Here is a 23,457-nt window from a genome sequence, read left to right as displayed (position 1 = left end):
CTTATTTCCGCTTTACTTACATATTATTCCATTTTTGGATAGGATGACATCGACGGCAATGTCGTTTGCTAATTTTTAACTGTTGTGCTCAAAGTTGTTAATATAAATATTTCTATGTTAAAGCGGTTTGCGGCAATAAAAATATAAAATCATACAATAAAACCTTAAAATAGTATTTAAAAATCAATTAACTATTGTGGAAGGATGTATTCTTAATTGCCTGTGTAGGCCTGGAGGAATAGAAGTGTTCAGCAGGCATTTTAGTGTTGTTGGAAAAGCGGCACACACATTAAATCAAAACAAACACATGCACAAATATATTGCCCACCCCACGGCGCAGATGGGAAGGATGTACCCATGCTTTCCACCTTGGCAGAGGCTCCTAGTGATCCCGGGTCCCCCTGTTGCACCTCACTCTTCCCTTTTGCTGGATGCAGGGAGCGGGAGACTCACCTGCAAAATGGTCAAGTGCCAGAAGGGTCCGTCCTGAACGAGGCTACCTGTGGCGCTTCAGCGTGACGGCTGCTTTGGTCCTGAAAGAAAGATTATGCCCTGTCAGGAGGACCCACTTACGAGCAGGATGAGGGGAGCCCCTTCGGCCTGAGCTTGGAAATAAACTCTTCAACACAGCCCTGTGCCGAAACGCAAGGTAGGTTATCCCTGCAAATTGTGACCGGCTGTAAGCATTATAAAAATGAAATTAATACTAATACTAATAAATTTTACCATTTGAAAATGGCGCCTAGACATTCCATTGTGGTGACGGTAACCGAGGTTTAAGGTGCCATTTGGCAATTAGCTTATATATCTGAGGTTCTAAGACAGTGTAGAGAAAGAGAGAAAAAAAGAAAGGGATATCTGCTCCATTTCGGAATGTTTTTAATGAAATCATTTTTGTTTTTAGAAATATAAAATTATAACAACCAAAATGCTTATTCATATATAGACATTACTCTGAATCTTGAGCCTTCCCTCCAACCTCTCCATGGATCCTATTGTCAGCATTTTCAACTGCGTATTATTCTATATTCCAGGGGTCAGCAAACTTTCAGCAGGGGGCCGGTCCATTGTCCCTCAGACCTTGTGGGGGGCCGGACTATATTTTTTTTTGGGGGGGGGGGGAATGAACAAATTCCTATGCCCCACAAATAACCCAGAGATGCATTTTAAATAAAAGGACACATTCTACTCATGTAAAAACACGCTGATTCCAGGACCATCCGTGGGCCGGATTTAGAAGGCGATTCGGCTGGATCCGGCCCCCAGGCCTTAGTTTGCCTACCCATGCTATTCTATATCAATCCATATGGTCCATAATATTTGTTACATTGCAAGCAGATTAAAATCTGCTTGCAATGGTCTCCTAAATAATAGATTATAATTTTCCCATTCTTTTAAAAAGTTTTTGACCTCTTGGTTCCTGAGCTTTCCAGTCAGTTTTGCCATTTCTGCATAGTCCATCAGCTTAGCTGGCCATTCCTCCCTGGTAGGGACTCTTTCTTCTTTCCATCCCTGGGCTATTAGCATCCATGCGGCTGTTGTTATGTACCATAAAAAGTCTTTTCTGGTCCCATTTTGGGATAGTTTTATTGTGTTTCACAACTAATTATTTTGCCTGTGGATATAAATCTAATGCAACCTGCCCTGGGAGTTTCTGGCGAAAGACAGGTGAGGAAACCTTATAAATAAATAAATGTCAAAGAATACGACCGAGCTCAGGTTAGAAGGCACCTACTGGCAAACGATAAGGTCTGTGGTTTAAGAAAATAAACAGCAGGCCTGCGGAATCAGCCCAATGTCCCATCTAGCCCAGCACCCAGTCCTCATCTTCCCTTCCTGTCCACGAAAAGACTGCTCACAACTTGCAGCAAAGGTGTTTTTCGTGCCCTCGGCTTCCCAACCCCCATTAGGAAAGCGAGGCGGCGGCAGCAGCAGCAGCGCTAAGCTCTATGGGGAGGATTTGAGAGAAATCCTCTTAAGGCAACCGTAAAGGAAGGAAGAACGAACCTCCTTGCACTTGGCAGGGGCTGCTATCACCTCTGTGTCAAAGCTGCATCCAGTATAGGAAAGGTCACTGGAGGAAGGGAGAGAGATTGCTAGAGAGAATCCCCCCTCGGTGCACATGGCCTGTGAACTCCTAATCCCCAAACATCCTTAAAGCAGCACAGCTGAAGAAAGATCCTGCCCCCCCCCACAACCTTAACTATCTTTTAGGGAGCTGGATATCACTAAAGCAGAATTTTATTCTGTTTTTTTTCCTTCCAAAAATCAGGAGCCATGCGATGCCAGCCTTTCCACGATTTCTGCATTTCGCTATGCAGAACTCGCATTTACACTTGGTATTATCTTGTTTCCAAAAATCAAGAAGAAATAGACAGATCATGTTAGATTGCTAACATTTCTTTTTCTTCTATCTTTCGTAGCTCTAATTTTATCGTATTACGGTAAAAGCTCAATTTTTTTTTTTAAAAAAACATTTATCAACTAACAGAAACAGGTAAGTTTAACACATTTGCCCCTCTGGGTTGTATCCGATGCTAGTGCTACTCATCACACTTATAAGAAGCTGCCTTACAGAGGTTTGGACAATTGCTCCATCTAGCTAAATACTGTCTCCACTGACTGGCAGCAGCATCTTTAGAAGGGCTCTTTTCCAGACCTACATGAGAAGGCCAGCAATTGAAATAGGGACCTCTTGCATGCAAAACATGGGCTCTACCATAGAGCTGTGCTATTGGTACAGCCTCAAAGGAACAGAATTGTAGAGTTGGAAAGGACCGCAAGGGTCGTCTAGTCCGATGCCTGCAATGCAGGAATCTTTTGCCCAATGGGCCCACTAATAATAATACCCTCCTTTTCCTCCAGAAGGCGCTATGGCTCAGTGGTGGAGCACCTGCTCTGCACACAGAAAGCCCCACGCTCATCCCTAATGACACCTCCAATTTAAAAGACCCACGGGTAAGCCCTCTCTCTCTGTCCGAGACCTTGGAGAGCCACTGCCAGGCAGTGGACAGGCTAACCGGTCTGACTCTGCAAAAGGCAGCTTTCCAGTGTTCAAAAAGTGCACCCGTTATTTCGACGGACGCAATGAATGCATTTTGGCACAGCTTGAGTAAAGGTAAAGGGACCCCTGACCATTAGGTCCAGTCGTGGCCGACTCTGGGGTTGCAGCGCTCATCTCGCTTTGCTGGGCAAGGGAGCCGGTACAGCTTCCAGGTCATGTGGCCAGCATGACTGAGACACTTCTGGCGAACCAGAGCAGCGCATGGAAACACCATTTACCTTCCCGCCGGAGCGGTACCTATTTATCTACTTGCACTTTGATGTGCTTTTGAACTGCTAGGTTGGCAGGAGCAGGGACCGAGCAACGGGAGCTCACCCCGTCGCAGGGATTCGAACCGCCGACCTTCTGATCGGCAAGTCCTAGGCTCTGTGGTTTAACCCACAGCATCACCTGCGTCCCTTACAGCTTGAGTACAGTGGTACCTCGGGTTACATACGCTTCAGGTTACACACTCCGCTAACCCAGAAATAGTGCTTCAGGATAAGAACAGAAATCGGGCTCCAGCGGCGCAGCAGCAGCAGGAGGCCCCGTTAGCTAAAGTGGTGGTTCAGGTTAAGAAGAGTTTCAGGTTAAGAACGGACCTCCGGAACGAATTAAGTACTTAACCCGAGGTACCACTGTACCGTACAGCAAAGTTCAAAATAACACACCACGGGAAGGGTAACTGCACCACAATCAGCACATGAGTCCACGAAGTATGGATCAAAATTCATGGAGGGCAACATCCCTATTCCAGCATTGCCTGCCTGTCTCTGCCTTTCGGTCTCTCAGAAACCCGAATTCCCCTCCTGGGACCCCACAGATCTGCCTAAGCTAAGCCGTTTGTGCGGGGAGAGGCAGTCCAATCCACCACGCTGCCCCGACAAGGACGGATGGGCAATGCCTTCCTACCGCAGCACTGCCATGTTCCCTGGGAACTGGCCCTCGTTTGCCACGCGCCCCCCTGTTGCCGTGCGTCCCCTCTCCCCCCCGCCCCAAGCTCCCGGCTCTGCACCGCACGGTGACCGAGTTGCAACCTCTTCTCCTTGATGCAATCCGACAGGACTGCGGCCTCTGGCCATCAATAAGTAAAGACGGGAGAGAGAAAGAGCTAAAGACGTAAACAAGGAAAGCTGCGGGAGAGGCAGGGGAAACCCAGCGCTGAACTGCAGGAGCCTGGCCTCCCAAGATGAAAAGAGGACACCTCCGGAATCTACAGAACCAACAGCTGCTTCTTTTAAAGAAAAGTCAAGGCATGGCTCTAGCCCTCAAGGTGTTAAGGAGACACGTGCATCTGAAAGCAAGGGAGATTTCATTAGGAAGCTGCCTAATGTGGAGTCAGACCACTGGCCCATCTTGATCAGTGCTGCCTACACTGACTGGCAGCAGCTGTCCAGGATTTCAGGTGGGGGTTTCAAGGAACCCTAACTGGGCATGCCAGGGGCCCAAAGCTGTGACCTTCTGCTTGCAATTGGTGTTACAAATTAGCCAGGTGTGTTTTGCGACTGGCACAGGTCCAACTGCAACCACATGGAGATCTCTGGATGACAGGTTAGCAACTGACATCTCCATCTGACTGGCCCCTCCAGCTTCCTTAAGCAGGTAAGCAGAACAACTTATGTATTGGATTTATACCCCACTTTTTTCTGCAAGGATTACATGGTTCCTCCCCCCACAGTTAATCCTTACAACAACCTTGTGAGGTAGGCCCAAGATCACCCAGTGAGCACCATAACTGATTGGGGATTTGAACCCTGATCTCCCAAGCCCCAGTCTGACACTCTAACCCAGAGATTTCCAAACTTTTCATGTTGATCACGCTTTTTAGACATGCATCATTTCGCGACACAGTAATTCAGTTTTACTAGCAAACCAGAGGTTAAACTAACCCCTTATAAGAGCGCGGGGAGCGTTTGCGTGACACAACTACACACTGTGGATGACACACTAACGTGTCATGTGACACACAGTTTGGAAAGCTCTGCTCTAACCACTACACCACACTGGCTCCCTAGAGTCCTTCTGCTTTGGGGCAGCTCTATAAATTAAGTAGGTAAAGAAATGTGGGGAAAACAAAATGTCACTCAGAGAAGGATCGGAAATATTTTCTTTGAAGACTTGGTTTCTTTTATTCTGGATTGTTTTATCTGATGCTGTAGTGTGTTGTAAGCCACTTTAAGGTTTTTTTCCTTTAAATCATATGATATGGTATGATTTATGGTATGATAGGTATGATTTTTTTCCCTTTCCTTTTCTTTTTTCCCCCTATATAAAGCGGTACAGAAATGAAATTAACAACAACAAATTTCACCATAAAAGGTGCCTAGATATACCATTGTGGCAACCATAACCTAGGTTTAAGGTGCCATTTGGCAATGAGCTTACATATCTGAGCTTCTAACACGACCTGCAAGGCAGATGCTCTACCACTGAGCTGTGGGGCTATTCGTACAGCCGTTCTCTCTGCCTTGCGAAATGAGACCAGAGCGATGAGGCTGAGTCACAAGCTTGATAGTCGACAAGCAGAAAGTTCACCAGGTTGAAGAGAGTGACACCGTATGGGAGAGGAAGCTTTCCAAGTTCCCTGTCCCAAGTGCTTACTGTTTGCAGAAAGTGGAACACCACTGGACAGGAAACGTCACCTGTGTGCTGATTCATGTGTGGGTCTGGTGGGAAAGGAGGGGAGGACAGACACATCACCGGTAGCAAGAGTTCTGAATGAGGCACCTGAAAATAGATTGTGCGCCCTGCCAGCACAAGGGAGAAAGGGGAGAGGTGTTTGCAGGCAGGGTGGAAAACAGCTGCTTCTGTGCAGGTTTAAGTCATCTGCTGTTTTGCCTCTGGTTGAACTTTTCAACCTCCAGCTTCTTGTCCTGCCATCTTGCCTCTCTTACTCCTTCGCACAAAATGAAAAATAATGCAAAACTGGTTCTCAAAGTGTACCAAACTAAACATTTCTCCAGGCTTTCCATTTCCTGCACTAGCTGGCCGAATTCTCTGCCAGAGTGGAAGAGCAGCGCATCAAGGCCGCAGGAACAAGCTGGGCCGGCTCCGCTCCAGTTTGATTACAGAAGATCGCTGGGCTCTGGCTTTGAGCCTGGCCTCCAAAGCAGCACAACTTTATTCATCGGGAAATCTCTCATTTACCTGGCTGGCAGCACAAGCAGAGCTGTGCAAACACCAGGAAGGCCAAGAGGACGGCGAGGGCCAAAAGCAGCCGTCAGCCACGGAACGAAGAGAGATGCAGGCCAAGCAAGCAGTTGCTCTTTTTTTTTGGACTCCGAAAAGAACGGCAGTCGATCAAGGCTGTGTTGGCACTTGAGGATAAGCATGAGCCTCTGGCCAGAATGGGGAGCCTCAGCCCCAGGGTTCAATGCAGCTCTCCTGATAGCCTTCCCCCCAATTGTTTGCATGCTCCAGTACCCATGAGATTTGGAAGAACCTTGGGTGGGGGAACACGGGGCAGAAGGGAGATGCCTTTCTGAAGTCTTGGCAAATGGGGCAGGAGAAGGCACATAGCAAAAACCATGGCATTCACTCCTACAAGATGTATAGCTACCAACCTGGAAACGTTAGACAAGTTCAGGGATGGGAAGTCCATCTTTTCGCCATGGTTATTTTTGAGCTCCATAGTCCAAGACAGGATGATTCTGAATGCCAGCTGCTGGGGGATGGCAAGGAAGGAAAGCACAGTTTTGCTCAAGTCCTGCTTCTGGGTATCCAATGGGCATCAGCTGGCCTTCACCAGGGACCTAACCTTTAGCATGGCAGGCCCTGCCAGCAGCGTTTCAGCAGGAACCACCCCCCACCTCCTTTCAGGCGCCTTCTGAAAAGGAGATTGTTTAGACAGGCCTTTGCAATATGAGTTTTCTCTTCTTCACCAACTGGCATTTACTGACAAGCTTTTAGAGATGCTTTTTGTGGAGTTTATTCACTGTGCGCCGTATATCACCTTGACATATTTTAATGGAGGTGTGGATTACAAATATGTAAATAAAATCTGGCTGGCTGCTGTGGGAACAGAATGCTGGGTTACACAGGCCTTTGACCTGATCCAGAAGGCCTCACCATACGTTCTTAAGACATTAAGCCTGCAAACTGAGAAAGCCAACTGCTCCCCATCCATCCCGGACTCCTGGCATACGGTGATAACAAATGGAGCTGACGCTCTCCGAGTTATATGAAGGAAACGGTTGCCTAAGAAGCAGAAGTTTTAATAATGCCCAGTACTGGCAGCCAGGCTTACCTTGCTCCCTAAAAGGAGCCATGAACAGCAATTGTCACCCAGACTACAGACCAGTCTCTGTATTCCAAGCTCCAAAATGTCTTGTGAGGAAAGCACCCTCTAAGGGGGGCTGTGCTACTAACTCTGGAGCAAATGCCTTGGGATCTCATTAACTCCAACTGAAAGTTTCAGAGTGTTTTTCTCGGCCCAATCCCATTGTGCAGATGCGTTCAGGAGTGTTTCTCAATCATTAAGCGCCGCACTGGCTAAAGCCGTTGAGATGAGAAGGCATGAGAATGGGTTTCACTTTTGCCAAACCCTCGTCAGCTACTCAGCGCCAACTGGGCTGGCATACAGTTCCTTCCCCTGTTTTTTTATTCCAGTTGTGTAAAAATCTGATTTGGAGGGACCTTGGGGGTGAGCAGGCTCTGAGCAGCGGCTGTTCATACCCAAGCTGTCTTCCGTAACCATGAGGACCAGAGCAATTATACACACCCTCTCCTACTACTCATGGTTACAGAAGACTGTCTGCATACCAATAGCCACTGCTGAGGTCCAGCGTGGTTAGGAAGGAGGGTGCAATAACACTGCAGAAGCAAAGCAGGTCTAGGTCCGGTCAGTGTTTAGATGGGAGGCTCCCTACGTACAGTCTTGAGATCCATAGTGGAAGAAATAATAGCTGTGTACTTTCCAGGCAGGTTTGACCGCAGCAGCTTCATTTTAAAAGCGGACCATTATGCAGAGCATTATATTCAGAGGCATACTACCTCTGACCGTGGAGAGAAACATAGCCGTTGTGGTCAGGGTTCAAAATTAGCAGGGCACCAGGCGCATTTCGCACCTAAAAATTCTCCACTCGCCAGCACCTCTAAAAGTCTGGGTGCCATTTTTTGCGCCTGGCTGACACTCAAGGATCACTGGAATGTATGTGCTTTGAAGGCTCAAAGAATATGTTAAGGATAGACAATACGTTAAGGAGTTTAGCAATAAAGAGTAGAGTGTTTTGAAAACTGAAGTATGGTACCAATGTTTTTATTGTAAACACCAAATTAAACATGCATTTGCAATTTCTGTGAAAAATGTGATATTAACAATAAGCTTATCAAAATAATAAAAAGTGTTGCCGATCTCCCCAAATGGAGACTAGACCTTCTGTTTTGGAGCCCACAACCGAGGTCCCAGGAGCCGCTTGGCTCCTAGCTTTTCTACCCCGGTTTCTAACACTGATGGTAAAGTAAAGGTAAAGGGACCCCTGACCATTAGGTCCAGTCGTGACCGATTCTAGGGTCGCGGCGCTCATCTCGCTTTACTGGCTGAGGGAGCCAGCATACAGCTTCCGGGTCATGTGGCCAGCATGACTAAGCCGCTTCTGGCGAACCAGAGCGGCGCACGGAAACGCTGTTTACCTTCCCGCCGGAGCGGTACCTATTTATCTACTTGCACTTTGACATGCATTCGAACTGTTGGGTTGGCAGGAGCAGGGACCGAGCAGCGGGAGCTCACCCCGTCGCGGGGATTCGAACCGCCGACCTTCTGATCGGCAAGTCTTAGGCTCTGTGGTTTAACCCACTGCGCCACCCACGTCCCAACACTGATGGTGGCTGGTAGCAATTGATCACCTTATCCTCCATCAGCTGAGGTACTCTTTTCAAGCCGTCCCTTGTTGCATCCAATTCATTGTTTGAATTCGGTGTTGTGTGAAAAAGTATTTTATTTTTGTTTGTCCTAAATCTTCAACTTCATTGGGTGGTCCAGGTCCTAGTATTATGAGAAAGTGAGGAAATACATATCCCTTCCCACTTTCTATAAACCATGCTATGCCAGATGTCAACCAATTTGCACAAGACAACAGGTGACTTAAGGAACAGTAACATACAGGCAAAATGACTGACAGGTCCCAGCTACCAAGCAAGTTGAGACGGGCTTAAGAAGTGAAAAGGAAGCAACTATATGCTGTTATTGTTCCCCAACGTTGCTGACTGCGGACACAGCAAGACACTATACTTTACAGGAATAGGTTGAACACTGGCAACCAGTTGCCTTTCTCTGACCTGGAAGCAACGGAAGGGAACCAATGGCCCTTCAGATGTCGTTGGACTCCAAATCCCATCAAGCCCAAGCCAGCATAGCCCAGTGATAAGGGATGATGGGAGCTGTAGTTCGGCAGCAACTGGAGGGCAAGAGGTTCCCCATCCCTGGCCTAGAGCAAGCCTTCTGACCACGACCAAAGACACCTTCATCGGGGTTGCTAGGCAACAGCACATTGGCCACATCTCAACTACCGCAAGCCAGGAAAAAGAGAAAGAGTGGCTGAGGAAGGCATTAAGTGGGATCTTGGGGGGAAAACATTGCTGAGATGACAACATGAAGCATACTTATCAGAGGGCACTCTTTAGTCCTTGATCAGAAATTCTGGGGCTGCTGCTTCCTTCATAGGGTTTTCAAGGAGGAAAGAGTTAGGCCCAGAGATGTCACAAACTGGGGCACAGCTATGACTTACTATGACTGACTGCCTTCCTTGTTACCATCAGTCTACTGGGGGGTCCCTAAGGCTGAAAGTGACGGACTAGGCCTGCCGAGTTTTCTGGGAAGGGAGGGAGGCTGAAAAAATAGTAGAAAATTGCACAAGTTTCCCTACATAAGGTTGGGGGGGGGCGCGGGTCGAAGGCCTTTGCAATCCCATGATAGGAATTCTTAGGAAAGGGGCTGAAAACAGATTTGACAGCATCATTTTCCCAAGCCCACCACAAAAGACAGTGGTAAGACCACTCACATATTCATAAAAAGGGATACTGTAGAGATGGAAAATGCACAGCAGGGGTGGGGAGTGGGGTTTCAGTCTGGAGGCCACCTTTCCTCAAGGAGAACATTCTGGGGGGGCTCCATGGAAAGGGTGGAAAAAAGTTTGTGGAGAAACAGGTGCAATTCTTCCCTTTATACAGTAAAAGTCAGAGGTTTATACGTACAGCCACATCCCCACTCATACCTCCTGAACCTCCAGCAGACAAGTGAGAGGCAGTATAACTGCTTGACTCATTCCAGCCAGGAAAAAGGACTCAAGGAACACAGAGCAGAGTGGGAAGAACTCCAGGGGCCAGGTAGAAAGGTCTGGAGGGCCACACACCTGATGTACAGTGGTACCTCGGTTTTCTAACTTAATCTGTTCCGGAAGTTCGTTCTTAAACGAAGGCATGCTTTCCCATAGAAAGTAATGGAAAATGGATTAATCCGTTCCAGACAAACAACCCCTAAAACAGCAATTTAACATGAATTTTACTATCTAACGAGACCATTGATACATAAAATGAAGGCAATAATCAACGTACTGTACTATAAAATAAATAAGACAGTATTGTAGATTATAAAAATTAAAATTAATTTTTCCTCTTACGTGCACTGATGATAGTCATTGTTTGGAGGGGGGACTTTTATCCATTTCTGCAGTCATACAATCAACCAGTAGCTGAACTGGGTTCCACAGTGTCACAAAAACGAAGACACAAACCACAGTCACAAGTCAGTCCCATAAAACAAAGAACAAGTCATAGTAAAAAAATAAAATGAAAAAGCCACACAAACAAAACCGCAACAAAATAGCAAAAACAAAAGCTCCAAGTATCACACCTCTGTGTTGCGTAGGTGCTCGGGACTCAACAGCCGACAGACTCAACAGAAAGCCTCAGATTAGCAGCGGGGGACACAATTTACAAATGGAACACACTCAACAGGAAGCGGAACATGTTCTGCTTCCAAGGCAAAGTTCACAAACTGGAACACCTACTTCCGGGTTTGCAGCGTTCTTATTCCAAGCTGTTCATAAACTAAGCTGTTCTTAAACCAAGGTACCACTGTACAGGAAAGGGCAACCAATATCACCAGTGGGCTGAGGCACCTTTCCTACGACAAGAGGCTAAAAGGGGAATTGGGGTGTTGAATTAGCAGGCCTCCAATGTGGCCAACATTGGCTTTCCCCAACCAGGTGTTTTCCAGATGTTGTCTGACTCCCATCACCCCCAATCAGTATGGTCTGTGATGATGGTTATCACAGTCCAAAAACATCTCAAGGTACCAGGTTGGGGTACCTTAACACCATTCTAAAATGAGTGTTGTGGAATTAGTGGTTGCCGAACATGGCCCCAGGTCCAAATCTCTGCTTTTGGATACCTTCAAGCGTAGCTGGAGGAACAAAAGGACCGAAACGCAGGCGTTGTTTTGCAGCCCCACCGCCTGCGATTGTTCATTCAGACTTCTCAAGAGCCTTTAATTGGGCTCCGCAGCGACTCTCTGGGTCTCGGAGGGCCACGCAGGTGCAGGTGCTAAAAGCAGCTCCTATTTTCATATCAGTGGGAGTTGCCGTTTCCCCCTTGAGTTGAGACAGAGAGAGCGCTTGGCGAAAAGCGAGAGGTTGTGGAGGTGGGGAGGGAATAAAGCTTTTATTTTGTCTTAACACATTTGCTGGTGTATGTAAAGCCACACCCATTGTACTCTCAGCACTATCATCCAATGATTATGCATTGTCTCTGCCCAGAATTGAATCTTTCTCCCCATCACTCATAAAGATGTACCAGTGGAGGAGATGACCCCCTTTTCTAGCCAGGTAGCAGAGGTGTTAAAGCAGGGAGCTAGCAACCTACACAGCCTTACAGCTGATATCACACAGGTGGAAAGAGAGTTTTGCATGCAGAAGGTCCCATGATCAATCCTCAACATCTCCAGGATGGACAGGGAAGACCCCCTTCACCTGGCTGAAGTTCTGGAGAACATCTGTCCATCGCTGTAAGCAATACGGAGCTACACAGACCATTTGCCCAACTCCATAGAAGGTAGAGCATCAGTCTTGCACAAGGCTGGCCCTGGCATCAGTCCCTGGCATCTCCACTACCAGACTACCAGTGAAGGAAATACTCAACTAGCAAGACCAAGGGTCTGACTTGGTAGTTTCTTCTGTTCCTAGAAAAGGGGTCCCCAGCCAAATTTGGGGCTTGGCTTCTATGACTGCCCACTCCACCCCACTCCAAAATTACCGAGGGAATGCAGCCCTCGACAGAGAAGATTTCCCCATGTCGAGGAACATAGTCTGAAAGCAGCAGACGGCGCCATAGGGCAGCCCAACATTTGATGGGAGTGGCCCAACTCAGTTTCGAAACCAAGATTTGACTGTCATAGAGGGGACTTTGAGATGTTGCTTTTCGCTACAACAGGGATGGGGAGCCTGTGGCCCTCCAGATGTTGCTGGACTCCAGCTCCCATCAGCCCCAGTCAAGCATGCTGGGATTGGCAATTCGGCAGCAATCTGGTTAGCATGACTTTCTGGTTAGTGGGGAACAGTAGTCCACTGCAGCCAAACCATGGTTTCCACTTCACTCGCCAAACCATGGTTTTTCATCCACAAGGTAGGGTTATCTGTTACCAACACTTTTTGAATGGGGCTCTAGATGACTTAGAAATGTGACCACAGGAAGTACGATGCAGTGGCTGACTTAACCGCACCACCTCTCAAAGCTGCTACTTAAACTTACTTCTTCTTTTGCCCCTCAGCAAATGTCATTTGGCGACAGCTCTACCACCCACATCTATTCCCACTAAATCAGGTGAGTGCCTCTTCTTATCCCCTGCAAAGATGTGACATCTAAACTAATATTTTCATTGTGTACAGTGATACCTCAGGTTAAGTACTTAATTCGTTCCGGAGGTCTGTTCTTAACCTGAAACTGTTCTTAACCTGAAGCACCGCTTTAACTAATGGGGCCTCCTGCCGCCGCCGCACCGCCGGAGCCCGATTTCTATTCTTATCCTGAAACAAAGCTCTTAAACTGGGGTACTATTTCTGGGTTAGCGGAGTCTGTAACCTGAAGCGTCTGTAACGTGAAGCGTATGTAACCCGAGGTACCACTGTATTGTGCACTGTTAAGGGGTGTGCGGAAAGAGAATTCACCCGATGTTTCTGCACATTGCAAGAAAGGTTCAGATGTTCTGTGGCTGCAGCAAGCGTAAGCAATTGACCCTGCAGACTGATCAGGAGGCCAAAAGGAACCAAAACCATCTTAAAAAACTATTCACTACACCCTAGTCAGCAGGAGATGGAAGCCAGGAATTGAGATGGGGTTGGACTAGTTACCGTATTTTTTGCTCTATAAGACTCACTTTTTCCCTCCTAAAAAGTAAGGGGAAATGTGTGTGCGTCTTATGGAGCGAATGCAGGCTGTGCAGCTATCCCAGAAGCCAGAACAGCAAGAGGGATTGCTGCTTTCACTGCGCAGCGATCCCTCTTGCTGTTCTGGCTTCTGAGATTCAGAATATTTTTTTTCTTGTTTTCCTCCTCCAAAAACTAGGTGCGTCTTGTGGTCTGGTGCGTCTTATAGAGCGAAAAATACGGTAACTACTGGGGCAAGCAAATAAGCAGCAGAAACGACAGCTTTCACTGTGTGCTATAAAAACTGTATTGGATTTTGAACGCAATATTCAAGGAGCTGGGCCACACAGATGGCCAGCCTGTGACCTAGTCGGCACAGCCAGCCTTGACAGCAGGGATGTGCAGCATGGATTGGCAGTGACTAGGAGGCCAGATGACCACATATTGCCAAGCTATTCCAGGAGAACTCTATAGATTTACTCAGAAGCTTGCCCAGGCTTCCCTAATGGCCCAAGAAACATTCCTGGAAAAAGAACTCCTCCACTACGAGCTACCTTCCACTCAGTGTTAGAAAGTCAAATATATAAGCTAGATTTAAAAATGCCTAGAAAAATAAGGATAGGCACTAAGCAGGAGAATATTCCACAACTGCGGTGCCACCACGGAGCAGACTCTACCAACTCATGAGAACATAAGGAGAGCCTGTTGGATCAGGTCAATGGCCCACCTAGTCCAGCATCCTGTTCTCACAGTGGCCAACAAGGTGACTGTAGGAAAGCCACAAGCAGGATTTGAGTCCATGACCACCCTCTCCTCCTACATTTTCCAGCCACTGGTATTCAGAAGCATTGCTGCCTCCAACTATGGAGGCAGAGAATAGCTATCATGGCTAGAGGGAGCCACTGATATCATCTTATCCTCCATGAATTCATCTAATCCTATTTAAAAGACTTCTAGGTTGATGCCCATCACTGCTTCCTGTAGGAGGGAGTTTCATAGTTTAGCTATACTCAGCCATCATTATACACCTTTAGGCGCCAGGCAAAAATGTTCCTTTTTAACCAGGCCTTTCGTTGATCTGATTGATATCTTAAAAGGTAAAGGTGCCCCTGACCGTTAGGTCCAGTCGCAGACGACTCTGGGGTTGCGGCGCTCATCTTGCTTTACTGGCCGAGGGAGCTGGCGTTTGTCTACAGACAGTTTTTCCGGGTCATGTGGCCAGCATGACTAAGCCGCTTTTGGCAAACCACAGCTGTGCATGGAAACACCATTTACCTTCCCACCGGAGCAGTACCTATTTATCTACTTGCACTTTGATGCGCTTTCAAACTGCTACATCGGCAGGAGCTAGGACCGAGCAACGGGAGCTCATCCCGTTGCGGGGATTCGAACCGCCGACCTTCTGATCAGCAAGCCCTTGGCTCTGTGTTTTAACCCACAGCGCCACCCACGTCCCTGTGATTGACATCTTATGCCCTTTTAAAATGCGGCTCTTTTTGGGGGGTGGTGTTATTCGGTTGTTGTTTTTACTTTGATTATATATATTGTGGTTTTTATGTTGATCTTTTCTGTGCACTGCCCTGAGACCTCCAGGTATTGGGCAGTATATAAACCATCATCATCTCTTTTTTTTTTATAATAAATTTTATTAGTTTTCATCCAATTATACATATTATCCCGAATACAACAAATTATGACTGTTTTGGACTTCCTTCAGCGTCTCTGACAATCATCCATATTTATACCTTTAATACACATTCCCTTCTTTCGTATTGCCAATATTCCTCCTTAGTCCTATTATTTCTGATAAACAATACTTCTTTATTTTTTACAGTGCCTCTTGAAGTCCCACTAGCGTTGTGTTAACACCACATGTATTTTTCAGATAGTCCACAAATTTTTGCCATCATCATCTCTTTTGTCTGTCCTGAATCTTCCAACGTTCAGCTTTGTCATATGTCGACAAAATCTAGCGTCATCACAGGGGGAGAAAAACTTTTTCCTATCAATGTTTTCCACGCCATGCATAATTTTATAAACTTCTGCCATGTCACCTCTTAACTCTCCTTTTCTCTGAACTAAAAAAAGTCCCTGACACTGCCACCTTCCCTTTGATCATTTCAGTTGCCCCTTTTCTAACGCTACCATATCCTTTTGGGGGTGAGTAAACTCATCTCCTCCTCCTCATACGCATGGGCCAGCCATTGTGCAAACCAACTCCCCATCCCATGCCTTGCAGATGTTATGGGATTGCAAGTCCTACAGTCCCAGCCATCATAGCTAGTGGTCAGGGATGACGGGGAGTTGCGCCCTAAAATGTTGGGGAGGGCACCAGCTTGGCAAAGGCTCCTGTGAGCAACAGCAGAACAAGCAGATGCACATCTTGTGTGGAGCAGGCAAAGCATATTAGGATAAGACAGGTATTTGGATGCAGTGGCCCAGAAGCCCGCATTTCCCCCCAAAACACTCCTCAGCGCTCAAGCACAAAAATCAGCACAACACCTACCCACAATGAACTGAAAGAGATGCCAGCAGTTAGCTGGCAGGTGTCAATGCTGCCAGAAGAACCCATTTATCCAAAGCCTCAGAACAATTCTCTGCACACTAGCCTATGGGCACAGGCCAGTTCAGGCTGTAGAAACACCATATGCCTCTATATCACTCTTTCCAAAAAAAAAAAAAAAAGGCTGTGATTTACTCCACACATTAACTTCCGTAGCAAAATACTTCACTTTGGTACTGTTTGCTCAGCTGTCTTGCTAAGGATTCCAGCTTGGCTATTCCCTCTTTGTTTTGACCTCATGCCAAGGGGGGTGGGGTGGAGAGTCAACAGCCATTCCACCTTCAGACAGTTATTTTCTTACATTTTTATCCCACTTTTTTCCGTCATGGAACCCAAAGTGATGTAAATCTCTCTTCCAGGCACTGACCAGGCCTAGACCTGCTTAGCATCAACAAAGCGGTGGCTTCAACTGTCTTGCTTCAACTGTCTTGCGTATGCATGGCTCTCCCTGGAGGGGCCTGAATCCCAGTTTGCATCAAGCAGCAGACTTCAAGTTCCTAGTCCATAGGGATGTACCATTTCAAGCTTGAAATGGAGGGGAAATTCAAGGCAGAGTGGTGGAGATTTATCAGAATTTTTTACTTTAGAGCAGGCCTCATGCTCCACAACTAGCAGAAAGTATTTGTTATGCAATAGAGCTTTCGAATCCCCGAACAGCATACAGAAATATATAGCTCTGAAAGTGGAGGGAACATCTTTGGGAAATGGTACCCAATCCATTGCAACCAAGTAACACTCTAAATACGGGAGCCATTGGGGACTGGGGAGAAACAACAATCTAAAGCCACTACTTGTAACTCGTCTAGCTCTCCTGTAATTGTGTACTTCAAATTCTCCAGTTGGGCTACAACTCCCATCAATACTCATTGATGGGAGTTGTACTGCAAAACATCTGGAGAGCACCGGGTTGAGGAAGGCTGGCCTAAGACTGCCAGCAAGGAGGTTTCCCCCAGCTCATCTAGCTCCCCTGGTTCCTACCCCCAGAGAGAGGCAGCCTCGCTTTATAAGGCACTCAGAATTCCCATCGACAAATTACAAGGACACTATCCCAATCTCACCTAACCTTATTAGCAAACAAAAATGAGTGGCAGGCTACTTCAGCATCTTTGAGGAGGTCTGTGCAAAGGTAACAAGTCCATGCTGGGATGGCACATCCAGCAGCTGCCACAGCAAATATAATATTACCTAAGAACAGCCATCTCCTCCCCACCCACCCAGAAGAAGAAGAAGAGTCCCCAAGAGGACACTTTGCAAGAGTTGCCCATGGATACGTACCCAAGAGAAGCTTTCTGAAGCAGACACAAGGTCCCTCCAGTTCAGCATCCTGCCCTCAAGGCGGCCGACCAGATGCCTATAGGTCTCCCGTGAGCAGGACAGGAGCACTATACGCCTTCTCCTGCAGTTGCTCCCCAGCAACTGGTATTCAGGATCTTGCTGCCTCGTGGTCCTGGAGGCTGTATGACTAGTAACCACTAACTGCCTTTTCCTCTGTGAATCTGTCCAATTCCCTTTTAAAGGCACCCAAGTCGGTGGCCATCACAGCCTCATGAGGGAGCAAATTTCACGGTTTAACTGCGCAATGCATGAAATGGTACTTTCTTCTTGTCTGGCCTGACTCTTCCAACATTCAGCTTCAATGTGGGTCCCTGAGTTCCGGAATAATGAGAGAAAGAAGTCTCCGCATCTGCTTCCTCCTAGACCAGGGGTCAGCAACCGAAGGCCCATGGGCCACAAGCAGCCCAGGGGGGTCGCTTAACTGGCCCACGAGCCGCCCCTGAATTGAGCCAGCCGCTCAGCAACTCCCCGTGCTTCACTGCACCAGTTTAGTGCAGCGCACGGGACTTGCTTCCGCAGTGTCGGAAATCACGTCTGCACATGCGCAGACACCAGAAATCACGTGCTTGTGCAATCCGGTCCCCTGAGAGATCTCTGCTGGAGTGAACCGGCCCAGATGACGTAAACCTTGCCGACCCCTGTCCTAGACTATGCTTAATTTCACACACCTGTATCATGCTTCCCCTACGTACATGCCTTTCTACTAACCTAGAAATCCCCAAATGTTATGTGACCTTTCTTCTATGGGGGAAGAGGCTCCAACCTGTAGATCATTTTTTGTTCCTCTTTGCTGAAAAGTCCTCTCCAGCTCCTTCTAAATGAACAGTGACCAGACATGCATGCAGAATTCAAAATGCAGCCTCACCACAGATTTGTAAAGTAGAATAGGGAATGTGCGTTTTCCAGAGCTGCCGCACATTGGGTTGACATTTTCATCAAGCTACTCAACACTGACACACCCTCAAGATTCCCTCTCCATGCCATTCACTGCCAGCTCAGACCCTACTGTGGATATGCTTGGTTGCTTATATGGAGATAGGGGAACACCAGATACCACAAATCAAGGTGATCTATACTTTAACCCAGGTAGCATTTCCCAAGCTGATAATTAAAAAAAAAATTCCCATGCCCGCAGTTCCTTCTTCCCAGGGCTCTGAATAGCCACCCCAATCATTCAAATCACTCTTATGCCACGTTAACAGCTATGAAGGATCACAGGAACTGTAATTTAACTAACTACAGTTCCCATAACCCTCCTAACTGTTAAAGTGGTACACTTTAAATGTGTAGCATGACTGGGACCATCTCTCTGCAATTTAAGTGAAGGTGAAGAACCATTTGGCCTTTCTTCTCCCAAGAGAGTATCTCTCCCTGGCTTGTTTTTCCACCACTGGATCTCAGGGGAGGATTCCGCAAGCTCCAGCCACCGATTAGACTAGGCTGGAGAGCCTGCTCCAATTCTAGCATCTCCCACAAGTGGTTTTCACCTCTGCAGCTACCCTCCATCCCAGAGGCCTAGGTGGAACGGAGGGAAAGCAGGAGGCGTGGCAGAACACCTGACTGCCAAAAAACCCCCCAGAAACCCTGACACACTATCATGGCCATCTTTGAATCACTTTTAGGGATCCGTGATCTCCACCAAGCTCTGCATATTAGAGCAAAAAGACCTGCTTCTGTTTCACAATAACTCCCATCCTCAAACAAGCAGAGTCATATGCCAGCCCCAGCACATCTCAAATGGTACAGAAGTTACAGTTGTTCCTGGACCAAGAGTCTGACCGAAGTGGTACAGGAACTGGTGACTTCAAGACTGGACTACTGCAATGTGGGGCTTCCCTTGAGCTGGACCCAGAAGCTGCAGCTAGTGCAGAATGCTGCAGCGTGGTAGCTGGGAGGAGCAAGAGCCTGTCTGGATAGAAGAAGAAAGAGGAGGAGGAGTTTGGATTTGATATCCCGCTTTATCACTACCCTAAGGAGTCTCAATGCAGGAGGCAGTGGAAGACAGGAGTGCCTGGCGTGCTCTGGTCCATGGGGTCACGAAGAGTCGGATACGACTAAACAAAAAGGAGTCTCAAAGCGGCTAACAATCTCCTTTCCCTCTTTGAGGGTAAGTGAGGCTGAGAGACTTCAGAGAAGTGTGACTAGCCCAAGGTCACCCAGCAGCTGCATGTGGAGGAGCGGGGATGCGAACCCGGTTCACCAGATTACGAGTCTACTGCTCTTAACCACTACACCACACCACAGCCTTTAATAGGTAAAGTCCTTAATAGCTTGGGACCACTTCACTTGCAGGATTGCCATGTCCGAAATATAACCACTTTTCTGCTTTGATCTGCAAAACTGGCACTGTTACAGGTGCTGCATAATACTTGATTGTGCATTTGTAAGAAATTTATCTTTAAGTGTAGCAGCACATACACTTTGGAACTCCCTGCCAATTGACATCAGGCCAATACCTTCCCTGTGCTCTTTCTGGCACCTGCTTAAACATTTTTGTTTAGGCATGCCTGTCCAGACATTAAGTTACATGTGCTTTATCTCTTTTCAGCTACTGTTGATGTTAACTATCTTCTGAATGCTCTTCAGTAATATTTTTAACTATTTATTGAAAATTGTTGTATTTTATTTACTATTTTTGCAAACCATTTCAACTTTTTTAAAAAAATCAAGCAGTGTATAAATCTTCTTAATCATAGCATATAGATATAAATTAATGGGAATGAAGATTTAAGATAACCCTCACTCAGGAGGCACCTCATCCTGTACCTTTGAGAAGTGAATGTCGAAACAAGTGCTGCACATTTCGGAACTCAAGCTTGTCTTAATAGTCTGTGTGTCTCCAGCATTCTGCAAGTCCCTCCACACTCAGGTGAATTTCTATGTCCCGCCAAGGTTTTTATTTCCACGCACATTAGCTTTTGCCCCAGAGATAGACGATAGATGCATATGAAATCGGGGTAAGAATTATAGCAATCCATACAGTCAATCTTGACCTGAATGGGTTACAAACTACAGTAACCAACACTAAGAGTAGGCCAAAGCCATCCTCGGAGTAAATGCAGAACTGTTAAGGCAACAGGCATCAAATTTAGTAGTTATCGTAACAGTCAAAGGGAGAGAGTTTGGCTTGGCACTATTCTCCTCCATGCATTCTCCAAGACCGTTTATTTCCCCATTCTTCTAGTCCTCTTGATGGGAGCAGATAAAGTCTGTGATCGCAATAGCAAAGAGGGATGGGGAACCTCAAGCCCAGGGGCTGAATGCAGTTCTCCAGGCTTTCATCAGGCCTCTAGTACAAGCCACACCCACTCACCATCCATGCTCTGCGCCTTCCTTGTGCACTTCTGCCTGGCTTGATGAGTCCTCGAATTGTGACAGTGCTTCTCACTTGCCTAGATGGATGCATGCAAATGCAGAAACCTCTGGCTTTAGTGTAGCTTGAACGTAGCCCATTGCATGCCAATGTATGGTAAAAGATGAAGAAATGGGCCTCCAGGTGCATGTTAGGGTTAAAAATGGGTGCTGGGCTTAAGGCTGAAGATACCTGCATTATGCTGAAGGATAAGGCCACAAAAAAGCTTATTCATCCTCTTAGTGAAGTCCCCACATTCCAACTGTGCAGTCAGCATCTTATTCCCCATTTTTATCTATTCTTGTTTCAAAGCTAATCTCTCACAACAGCCTTCAAGGAACACACCACCACCTTAGGGCCCCTTGCCACTATTTTCACAGCCATATCTGAAATGCCCTATCATACCTCTCTACTGCCACAATCCATTTCCCACAGCTTAAAAAAACACCCTATTTTATGCAGAGTCAACCTAAGCCTACATTATCTTCCTTTCTTCCCAATGGTGCCCTGAACCCCTCACCATTAATTGCCTGCTATCTCACACATGCACATGCTTCTCTCAGCATCCCACTGTACCCGTGTATCTGCTGTTATCGCTCTCGGGTGAAGAACCCCCTCACGCAATGAAAGATACCCCAATATCGCTGCCTACCCTGTTTCCATCACCCTAATCTCCACTTACCTGCAGCAGTTTCCCCATATCAGACCTAACTTTTGGGAAACCCCCAATTCCCCCCACTCACCTTTCACCCAGGGGCATCTGTAGAAATGTTATGGGGGCAGGGGGCCAAAGCAAAACACTGAAAGTGGGGCAGGGTAGTTTCTCACACACACACAAAAATGAGGAGAATCATGCTTTTACATTTTGCCTCATACCCCAAGGGTCAACAAATGCTGGAAACTTCCAATATTTTTTTAAAAAACTGAAGAATCCTGGGAATTACAGCTCATCCACAACAAACTGCCCTCCCCTTCGCTGCAGCTAGCCATGCCAACACCTCTGTGCATCCCAATCTCCTTTCAGCCCTGGCTGCTTAAGAAACCCCCATAATTTCTTAGTGGGGCTCTTTGATCTAGCCTCCCCATTCTCCTGGACCCCCTTTCCAACACCACAGCCCCCTCTCCTTTCCCTTTAAACCCCTTTACACCACAGTCACCCTATACTATCCTCTATATCCCTTCAACCCCACCTGCTCGACAGGCCCGCGCTCTCCCCCCCACCCCATGTTAACGCCCTTCAAACCCCTCCGAACCTCCCTGGTGGGCATCGCTACATGGACCCCCCACCCACCCCACATCCCTTTAGTCCCCTCTCTGGTGGAGACACCCAAAGCAGAGCCCCCCGCTTTCCTTTCACAGCCAGCGCCACGCCATCACTGGCCCCCTACACCTTTTCGAGGCACCCCACCGCCTGCCCACCCCACATCCCTTCAAGCCTCTCTACTGCTCATCCCTATATCAGACCCCCAGATATCATCCCCACCACACCTCTGCAATTTCCCTTCCACCTGCTCTTGCAGAAGACCACATATAACGAGCATCCCCATCTCTATTTTTTTTTGCAAGGGAGCCCCCCCCCAGACTCACCCCCACCCCAAAATCCCTGGCTGCCCTGCGTGCTCCCTGCAGCCTCGCTCCCCTCGCACTGCATCCCTCGGCCTCTCTGCGGCCAGGCCCCGGCGGAGGGACCAGGCTCTTCCCCCGCGCCGCCTCACCTGCGCTGCTGCTGCTGTGGCGGCGAGTCCCGCTGCTGGAGGCTCAGCGTGGCGGTGGTTGCGGCGGCCGCCGCCGAGGCCGGGAGGAAGAGGAGGAGGGGATGGAGAAGGAGAAGAAGCCGCGAGGGGGAGGCGGGTGGTGGAGGCTGCTCCGACTCCTCCACCGCCGGCGCCGCTGCTGCTGCTCTTGCCGCAGCCTCCGCCCCCTGCCGCTTCCCGGCGCCGACTGACAAGGAGCGCGGCTCGGACACGCCTCCCCGTCCCCGCCCTCCGAGCCTCCTTAAATAGTGCACCGCCTCCTCTCCCCGCCCACTTCGGCGCCGGGGCCAATCCGCGGTCACGGCGGCGCGAGGACCGCCCACCCCTGCCCGCGGCTCGGGCCCCAGCGCGCAGGCGCGAGCGAGCCTCGAGTTGAATGTAGGCATGCGCCAGGTACAGAGAGGGCGCGCGCTCCCGGCTCTTCTTCGGGCGCCCTCCCCTCTCTTCCCCCCTCCCAACGCCTAGAGATACGGAGGAAAGTTGGCGCGCAGGCTTGACTTCCGGCGTTTTGCGGTTCCGAAGGTAGCCATATGCGGGGCAGGAAGCACGTGGCGGGCCGCTAGAGAGGTTGCTATGTGCGGGGACAGCTGATAACAAGCCTAAAAAGTTTCTGAGAGGAGGCGTCACGGGGTCTATTTTGAAGCTTTTGAAAGTCTGTGGGGGAAGCCGCTCTAGCCCTAACGGTTGGCTTTGCCATGGTAGCACAGCGTGCTCAATTGGGAACCAGAAGTGGCGAGAGAACTTGACACACTGTGCCTTCTGTGTAGTGTTAGGCGCTTTGAACACGATTTTCTTTAGTGCACAAATTTAAGGGGCCGGCCCTACCATTAGATGGAGTGAAGTGGTTGCTTCGGGCAGCTGGCTTTGGGTGTTAGGAAACGACAGCAAACCGCTAGCCATTTAATCTATTAATATTATTGGCATTATTTTCCAAAAAAAACGTGGTTGCCTTCAGCACCAACTCCTGCATTCTCCCTGATATTTAGGATCAAATATTAACTGCATCTTATTATTAACCCTGCCAGATGGTGCAAGGCACTGAATTACTGTGT

The 23,457-nt window shown here is 48.0% G+C and overlaps 1 protein-coding gene across 1 annotated transcript in view; it reads right to left on the bottom strand.

Moving 5' to 3' along the window:
- The window catches only part of LOC128399614 (vigilin-like), a 53,541-nt gene extending 30,929 nt beyond the window's left edge, over positions 1 to 22,612 (bottom strand). Inside the window, exons 1-2 of the mRNA XM_053361231.1 lie at positions 22,367 to 22,612; positions 454 to 533 (exon numbers count right to left, since the gene is read on the bottom strand). The gene's annotated coding sequence lies outside the window, so the exon portion shown is untranslated. The remainder of the gene's footprint in view (positions 1 to 453; positions 534 to 22,366) is intronic.
- Between the last annotated feature and the right edge of the window lie 845 nt (positions 22,613 to 23,457).

Source organism: Podarcis raffonei, chromosome 13 (assembly GCF_027172205.1).
Source record: "Podarcis raffonei isolate rPodRaf1 chromosome 13, rPodRaf1.pri, whole genome shotgun sequence".
NCBI classification, from domain to species: Eukaryota; Metazoa; Chordata; class Lepidosauria; order Squamata; family Lacertidae; genus Podarcis; species Podarcis raffonei.
Note: the sequence above shows the minus strand (reverse complement) of the source record. Positions and strands in the feature narration are given on the sequence as shown.